The following is a 9,562-nucleotide window of genomic DNA, read 5'->3' on the forward strand; positions in this document are numbered from 1 at the left end:
ACAGTTCTGGTCGCGAGTTGGTGAAAGAGGCGCTGGCCGATCTGTTCAGTATCGTGTGCCCTCAGCAGCAGGGTAATTCATAAATGAATAACAAATTAACGTATTACTCCTTATCAGAGACAAATGCATTCGAACAATAGCTCCGACAAGTACCCACGCGAACCAATCATACCTCGGGATGACTTCGTGGAGGCGCCATCACCATTTTAGTCGTCCTTTGCCAAAAGATGCTCTGGGGATGAAGTATTGTTTCCAATCGATCCCCAGAAAAACACACGCAGTAAGGCCCAGACTCCAGCTCCTGTTCCTCTAGCTTGGCTTACTTTTCATTTCATAACTTGTCTTGACTATGTATAAAGCAGCACTTGTTCATGAGCTTGTCTCCTTATGGCACAGCGCTTGTTCAATGAACAGTGCGTGTGCAAGCTGGGTGTCGTCGGATATTTTCATTTTCGTTCGCAAGATATCAAGCTATTCAAGAGGCCATTTAAAAGAACAGTCTACATTATATCTCAGGACGATGGCTTCGTATACGTTTACTTGTTCTTTAGCAGGGCTACACACATTAGTGAAACCAATATTTAGTTTGACAAATTATTATATTCAGATCAGCGGTGCCCATTTGGAGGCGATATCGACAGGCAAAATGCTTTCTAGCGCGGTAATATGGAGAGAGCCAAGAGTTTTGTCACAAGCAAGCTGCTTTCGAAGCACTACATAATTATAGTGACAGTTGTGACGACGCCAGAAGCACCCGCAATGCCACACCCTCCTATCACAGATTGTATTGAATATTGAACGCAGCCTTAAAGGAATGTTCAGTATTTTTAAAGGCGAATATGACTTTCTCCTGCCGTAAAATAAAAAAAGGGGGTCAGTTTTGAAGGAGAATGATTTTCTCTTGTTTTCGGTTCTCCTCACTTCTGCAGTGTAAATATTGTGCCCAGTGCTTTGATCAAAATTTGCATTAGTTGCGGGACTACATACTCTTTCAGCGGAATGATATGCTCTGAACGTAATGCATATGCCACTTAAAGACAGCGGCTAAGATTGCTGCTGTCCAATCCACTGCCAGTATTTCAGGTGGCTCATGCGACCTCTACGCATTCGCACTGGGGGGGGGGGGGGGGGGGGGGGGGGCGCCGGCACGCCGAATTTATCTCCATTTTATAAACCATTTATCGCGAATATTCAGACGCTGATGACGCTTTTTTTTGTGTGTGTGTGTGAACCGTAAGAATCGATATGTGATGACTGATGACTGCTGGTTGCAATTGATGAGAGTTGAGCGGGAAGCGAGCACACAAATCTTCCAAAATATACACAGTATTGCGGGCACGCATACCGCAGCCAATCCGAATTCAATGGATTCCACGTGACCTTCTAAGTTCTCAAAGCCATGCGGAGTCTGCGACTCGCCTTTCCATCTCAATCTCGTAATCGCCAAACCGCCTAAAATTGGATAATGCTACCCTCCTTTTAACAGGAGAGGAGCACCTCCGACGCTGTACAAGTCCTCTCGTACCTCTGTGCAGGTTACGCCTCCCCCGAGGTCTAACCCGTGCAGAGGAGGTGGCGCTTCGGAGGATTCGCGTTGGGGTGGCCCTAACACCTCCAGCGACTCGAAAGTGGCCTCAATTTCGAGATTTGGTGGCCCGTCTGCAGTTCCCGAGGTACAGATCCGATATCCACCACCTGCTGCGGGAATTTCCAGCGCTGAAGCCGACGCTGATCCTGCACCTGGTGGCAGCTGGCTGCTCCCCCATAATCCGTCGTCATATGCCGCTTGGAAGCAGGGACTGCATCATCGTTCACTTCTAGACTTCATTACATCAGCCAAGCTTTTTTTTATTATTTATTTGACGATACCCTTCACCCTTCATAACATTCCTCTTATTCCCCGAGGTAATAAATATTGCAAAAAAAAATGACTCATGATATGAATGTTTATGAGAATCTAGAGACGCGGTGACTACTTTGGCAAAAATATGTTCGGTACCAGTTTCAATTTCGGAAAGCCGGAAAAACTCAACCGTTGACGAACATCAGCTACTAATGGTACTCTTTGAAAATGCAAAATAATATTTCAGATCTTGCCCCGCCGTGGTGGCTCGGTGGTTACGGCACGGGTCTGCTGATACCAAGGATGCGGGATCGAATCCCGGCCGTGGCGGCCGCATTTCGATAGAGGCAAAAAGCAAGGCGCCCGTGTACTATTTGTTGTCAGTGCGCGTTAAAGAACCCCAAGTTGTCAAACATTCTGGATCTCTCCACAACGGCGTCTCTCCTAGTCCGCGTCGCTTTGGGAAGCCAAACTCTACAAAGCAAATCAAACCAGTTTCAGGTCTTGTTCCTTGCTTGGTATTGAATGAACCATGCTTGCTCCTTGTGCACCCTATATCCGCGACTCCCACGCGTGCGTATCGCGTGTACTTAAAGTACAATGCCTCCAAAATGCTGTTTCATGCTACCACACTACGCTCAAAGATATACTCCGTTATTTTTACCAAAGCGATGACATCAAAGACAAGCTGTCAAATAAGAATACAGCTGTCAAAGCGTATGTTTCAATGCATTCCAACCAGCGTTAGCCCGACTTTACACCACCAGTTGGCACAGCCAGTAACAGAAGCGCCCGTGCATTTTCCTCACTACAAAAATCGCTATTTGTTTATTAGCGACTGCATACCTCTTCCACCATCGTCATCACGTAGCTTATCGGTGGCGATTACTCTAGTAAGTATAGAAGGATGCAGGTATACAAACACGAGCAGGTGACTGTGGCAGCCCAGGTTGGCCAAAGCTGCTTGGGCCACTACTTGCAGTAGCATCCTCCCACAGGAGCACGCCCATTACGTGGCGTGTCGGTGAGTGGCGACACTGTGGGTTTCCGAGCCAAGTGCTTTCCATGTATCCGTCGAAACAGGACCCCGCAGGAGCACCTTAGCAGGCCCTTGGGTGTCGGTGTGTGGCGACACCGCGGACTCCGAAGCGGCGCCAGAGCTTCGTTGGCTAGCAAACGTTGGCCAGTGCGCCTGCGCGTCTCCAACCTGAGCCCCGGGGGGGCCCACTCCACAGGCCATCGTAGCTGTATGCAGCGGATGTCGGTGAGTGGCGCCACCGTGGGGATACCGAGCCAAACAGGGGGTGCTTCGACCGTCAGCAACGCCACCGTGCTTTGCCTACTAGCCATCAGTGCTTTGCCGTCAGGCAGCGGTCAGTGCCCCTTTCCGCGTCGGTTCTCTGCCGCCAGGGAGCCGTCGCGGCACAGCAAGCACTTGGGCCCTTCGGGGTTCAGGCTGTGGACACGCCCCCACAGGAGCAGCAGAGTGGCACGCCCCCGCTGTTCGGTGATTTGCGCCACCGTGGGTATCCGAGCAGAGCATGGTCCGTTTCGATGTCGAATGGAGAGGCACATCGCAGGAGCACTTCGGTTAGCCGCCGTTGGTGTCGGTGTGTTGGCGCCACCGCGAACTCCCAGCCAAAACCAAAAGAAGTGCGCTTCTTTTTTTATGAAGGCGGAAAGTTCTGAAGAAGCCATCTTAATCATGCTGTCGGTATTTTTCTTCCAGGTCTAATGGAACCTTTAAGTTGTATACGCCTTGTAAATGTACACGGTGCTGCAAGGAAACATAACAAACCACTAGGCATATCATGATATGACCATTTATGTTTTCCACAAGAAGCTAGAGAATTAATAAAATCTGACGCTTAAAAAACTACTGTTCATTGCTGTTTCAAGAATGTGGGTAGATAACTATAATGATATAAAACCTCAGTGCTGGTTTCAATGTTTATATTATTGATTTCTTTCACGCTGCGATGATTACGAACATACTATTGAGATATTTGTAGAAACTGCCCAGGAGTGTATGTTCATTAGGAAAAATTATAAGCTGGTCTAGAGTAGAGGAAAGGCGCTGTATATGTCGAAATTCTGGGTGGACACCTGTACCGCGCCTTAATCCAAGGGAAGAAGGTGTGAGACATATAGGAAAAGTGAAGACAAGGTGCCATTGTGGGGGGCTACGGAGTAATTTCCGCCACCTGGAGATCTTTAACGAGCACTGGCATCGTACAGCACTCGGACGCCTTTGCGTCTTTGCGTTTTTCCACCATCGAAACGTGGCCGCCACAGTCGGGTTCAAACCCGCTTACTCCTGAGAAGTGGCTGAGCGTCTCGACCATTAGGCACGGCAATGAGTTGCGAGTAGCGCAGCGAGTTGCCAGCTCAGCTGAAATGTCAGTAAAGAGATGCCACCACTGAAAAAAGAATTACGAGGGATATTTCAAACTTGCTAAGAATATGAAGGCGAAAGCCTAGTTGAACGTTTTGTTGATCTACTCAATGCAGTTTTTGTCGTACTTGTAAAAGGTCAGGTAATTTACCCCTAGCAAGCGACGCTCCATACGCAGGACAACTTAGAGAGCCCCATTAAGGATTCAGCTTTACTTCTGATTGATTCATTTGATTGATTTATAGGAAGGGAAAGGCACGGTAACTGTCTCACTTGTTTTCTGTGGACACCTCAACCGCACCGTAAGGGAGGGGAGGAAGGTGGGAGTGAAAGGGGAAAGAGAGAAAGAGGGCCCGTAGTGGAGGGCTACGGAGTAATTTCGACCACCTGGGGATGTTAACGTGCGCTGACATCGCACAGCACACGTTAAAGATCCCCAGGTGGTCGAAATTACAAAGTAAATAAATGTAGTACACTGTTTCATAGAAAAGTGAAGACGCCGTATCTGCCACACAACTCCGTACACGCCTGAACTGCGCTATAAGAGAAGGAAGGTGGGATTGAAAGAAGACAGAGAAGACAGAGACCACCCACCGGGGAATCTTTAACGTGTACTGACATCGCACAGCACACAGACGCCTCTGCGTTTTAGTGGCAGCTGCCCACACTGTGGAGCGGTGTCGTCTGACATCTATCACATGCTGTGAGCCTCCCCCTCCAACGCAGCTATTCCCCCCATCTCCAACCTACCCGGGAGGACTGGGAGGCGATCCTGCTCGGCTGCCGCGAGTTACAGGCCCATCAAGCCTTAGTCGGGCGCGCCCGGGCGGTGGCAACCACCACTGGGGTCCCAAACTAGGGACCTCCACCTAGTGCTCCACCTAGGAACGGTCCCTTATGGTCTGATCCAAACATACCTCCTGGCCCTTGTATAGCTAATAAATGTTTTTACCACCACGACCCCCGTTTTGCTGCTAGCGAAATACAGACCGCCGGAGCGTTGTGTTCAGTATAGTAGCAACACAATTAAACGTGTACGTTTAGCTTATGCCGAGTAAAATTGACCTTTACAAATCGCTCGTCGTAATAATTACAGGTAAAGGCCAAATGCAAGAAGTTTTCGCTTTATAAAAGAAACGTTTTCTAGTATACGTCAAGAGAGAGTACTGAACACGAAATATATGGCGTTCCTAACTGGCGTTCCTAACACGGTCACCTTAACATGGTTTCGCCCGCGCACATGCAGACGACTTACCTCCCGAAGCGCGCAAGGAGCACTCTGCCTTTGTGTACAAGGAAGAATTATACATTTTTGGAGGCGTGAAGAATTATACATTTTTGGAGACGTGAAGTTCTGTCTCTGGACATGCTCGGGAAACATCTACAAATATGACCCCGCGAAGTCATGCCGGACCTAACTGACAACAAAGCGGCAAGGTTCATCACCCAGGAGGCGATCAGGTTGCTGTGCCACATGCCCAAAGACTGTACATCTCTGGAGTCGGCCGTATGTCCAACACGTGATTCATGCAGGAGGTGAAAGGGTATGAGAAGCTAAGGGACCTGCATGTACTAGACAGCACCAACGCTGAAGACAATTTGCTTGCTGGCTGTCATGGATGCTAGCGTTCATGTTTACCACCTGTCGCAAGCCATTAGAAAAGAGGTCGTTGCTATGACTACCGGCAGCAGTACCTTGTACTTGCATTAACTGATTGGCTGACGTCGCACTCATCACTGGCAGAACGTCCTGGTTGTAACCATAGGGAAAGAATATGATCGCTGGATCACCTCTCCTGAAGAAAACAAGTCATTGTAGTTCGAATAAAACGCCGATCCGTTCTGGAAAATTCGTACAGAAAAGTAGCTTATGCCTTACTTTGATTTCGTTACCTTGTAGCTGTAAGCTCAGTTCCTAAATCAAAAATAACTAAAAAGTACTTAAACTTGTAAATGATCTCTGAATTTAATCCCATTTGAGTGTTTGGTGCTACATCTCCAGAGGCGCGGATTTAACTTCCTTGTACCGGTAAACTATATCTAGCCCCACCAGCAGCCCGCAGTCTCAGTTACGTCAGCTGCTTAAGAATCAGCTTCGGTTCGTTAGGAATACCGATGTTAGCTGGGTACTGACTAAGGCTGATAAAGCTTTATTCACAATAAATGGAAGGAATATGGGAAGTCAGTTAGCATGCCGCAGACCGTGGAGACCTTTGGCGACGCCGGCCCATTCGACGGGTAATCGCTGGACATTAGTTTATCCCAAGCTTCTTTAGAGGGATCAGGCAAGAGTTCTAAGGGAGGCTTCTGGGCTTTGCACGCCCAGATCATATGCTCGAAGTTGTCTTTCTCCCCGCAAAAGTGGCAGAAGAGATTCATATCCTTATTTATGAATTTTGATATGTAGTTTGGGTTGGGGAGGGTCCCCGCCTGTCTAGCACGCCCGCCGGTAGGACAATACTTGAGAGACTAGATATTGAGGGCGAACCTCCACAAAACTTCCCTCAAACTATTCCAAGCGATATTCGAAAGAGAATACCATCAAACCTCTTAATCGAACATGAACCCCCACGCACATCAAGGTCGAAGAAAAGCACGAGCTAAGAGCCTGCACAAGACCCTGAGCCGGCTACAGTACGTCATCTATGTCGACGCCGCAGAAAACGCGGAAGACCCTAATAAATATTCGCTATGTGGAGCCACACACCACAGATTAACCCAGCGAGACTCGTTATGGCGGAGATGGTTTCCACATTTAGACCCCTAGTGGCGGAGGAGGCCGCCATCGCCGCGGCCATTGCTTTTACTATTGCAACAGTATAGTAAGCGACTCCCTACTCGCAATCAGTAACTTTGCTAGAGGCAGAGTCTCAATCCCGCTTCACAAATACTCAGTGAAATGAGATAATCTCCTCCCTTGAAAGAGATCGAACTAATAAGGACACCAGCTCATGCGGTGAATCCAGGTAATGAGGCTGCCCCCCAATACGCTCGAGAATTAGCCGGCCGAGCGGTGGGGCAAAATCAGGAACCGGAACCCTTTGGTGAGCCAGTCGTATCATACCACGAACTCACCGCACCATTACAAATAAGATAAACACTTCCCATAAAACACTGACCAGAAAACAAATCATATAGCTCAGTACTGGAAATATATGAAACATGAAGCTGTCAGGAAATAGTATTATTCCGTAGCCTTATATATGTTTGCTGTAGATAGGATAAGCGTTTTATGTGAATTTCACTGCACTGCTGCTGTAAGCTACAGGTTTTTTCTAAAGTGCAGAGCGCAGGGGGTCGGCTCCTAAGGCATATTGTAGCGCTCTAGCATCCGTGGATGTCCTTCTTTTGAAGAGAGAGAAGACAAAATCCTTTTACGTTTGCAAGATATAGAACATTGGGATTAAGAGCCACACGTCGTCGTTGTTGGAAGCAAACCGCCGGGGCTCGACGAAGGATGTACGTAGTTCTACAGGTAGGAGCGGTACATCTTTATGGCCTGATTTTCGTACGTTTCACTCGAATGTTTATGAGATTTTCTAACAAGAAATATAATACCGTTTTTAGGCAAGCCTTTAGACGTACTAATCTTTCGCCTTTTACTAATTTGGGGTTAGTATAGTACGTCGTCCCGAACGGTGGTCAGCGGCATTTGCGAATGATAAGGGGTAACTAAGGCCCCAGCGCCGCGCGCAGCGTGGTTGCTGGGACGTCGCAGAGATGAATCGCTAGTCGCCGCTACAGCGTCACTCAAAGGCGCAGTGCTTCTTTTTCAGTACCCCAGTAGATGCTATCATCGACGCAATCGAAGAAATCGTCGGAGCCGGTGGGCTGATCTAATTGCAGCACCACCAAGGTTCTACGGCAGCCTTACCGGACGGCAGCCAAGGTTCTTGGCTGCCGTCCGGTAAGCGGCCCAGGCAGCTAAGATGGCAGCAAGCGGATCGATTACGCTTGCAAACAAGGTTGTTCCTCTAGAACAAATGGGGTCACCGGTGGTCCACGTGACCGTGTATCGCCTGTTGCCATGTATCAGCGACGAAGCTCTTGTCGCAACTCTTGCACCCTACGTAAAATGTCACGGCGTCTCAGACGTCGTTTTCAAGGACCGCTCAGACATTGCAAATGGTACCAAGCTTGTCAAGATAAAAATGGTGAAGCCGGCACCCAACTTCATCGTTGTGGCTGGCTACCGCGTCATGATTGAGTACAAAGGAATGAAGAGAGTTTGTTCAAGGTGCGGTGTCGAAGGACATTTCAAAGCCGCATGCAAGACTGCGAGGTGCGCGCGGTGCGCGGTTTACAGCCACGCAACCAGCGAGTGCAAGGAACCATGCCGACGCTGTAAAGGAAGTCACGCTACAGTCGACTGTGCCCAGCCACGCTCATACGCATCTGCCACCACTCCGCTCTCCCAACAGCCCCCCACGCACGCCGCAAGTGAAGGACTACGGAACCCCGAAGAACCCCTTCAGCGAGACGCAGGACAAGATGAAATTGAGAAGACACAGGACACGCCGGTCACCACTCGAAACACAGAAGACGTTTCCTTGGTCGAAGGAAACGTGCCGACCGCGACTGAGACTACGTCCGCTGACAACTACACTTCCGAGCTGTCAGACTCAAGTTCTCAGCAAGACCCGGAAGGAGAAAAACGCCTACACGCTGAAAGAAAGAATATCCCCAAAGACCCTCGCCTTGTCAACCCAACAAGCCAAGTGTCAGACCTCCTGGAAGCAGCGCGAAATTCGGGCAGCATTCAAAATGGCGCCACCAGCAGTCATGGTTTATTCAGCGGCCACGCCCCCTTCAGCAGCCATCTTGACCTCCCCAATGACTCGCATAGTCCCAGTAATGTAACAGAGCCATACCTCGGCCCAAGACTGGAAGAAAACACTAGCAGGAATAATGCAAGCACAGGGCGAAGTCGACCGCAAGCGGAAGACTCCAAAAGACAACAGTCCTCCTCAGACAGTATACGCGGCGGCAAGGAAAGATGTTGCCCCGCTCAAGAAGTCGAAAAAGACATCGGATAAGAGCGCCATGAATTTCACCTAGGATACGGAATCACCTTAGATCCAGTCATCTTGCACCGCTGTGTGCAATTTATCTTTTTTTTTTCTCTCTTCCTGCTTCCTTTTCCCCCTCTCCTTTCAACAGAACTGGAATGCCCCGTCGCGCGCTATCAACGACGCAGTCATCTTCCCGCAACCGCTCGCAAGTGCCGCCAACCGGTTGCATCTTGGACACTGCTCGCTTTGCCATGTCTGCCGTCTGCCGTCTGCAGCTCTTCCTTTAATATTCTTTGAACTTTTTCTGCGTGT

The 9,562-nt window shown here is 49.1% G+C and overlaps 1 pseudogene; it reads left to right on the forward strand.

Moving 5' to 3' along the window:
- Nucleotides 1-7,958: 7,958 nt before the first annotated feature.
- On the forward strand, nt 7,959-9,274 carry LOC146179235 (uncharacterized; annotated as a pseudogene).
- Nucleotides 9,275-9,562: the final 288 nt, after the last annotated feature.

Source organism: Amblyomma maculatum, chromosome 9, assembly GCF_055883805.1.
Source record: "Amblyomma maculatum isolate TAMU_Amacu chromosome 9, ASM5588380v1, whole genome shotgun sequence".
In the NCBI taxonomy this organism is placed as follows: domain Eukaryota; kingdom Metazoa; phylum Arthropoda; class Arachnida; order Ixodida; family Ixodidae; genus Amblyomma; species Amblyomma maculatum.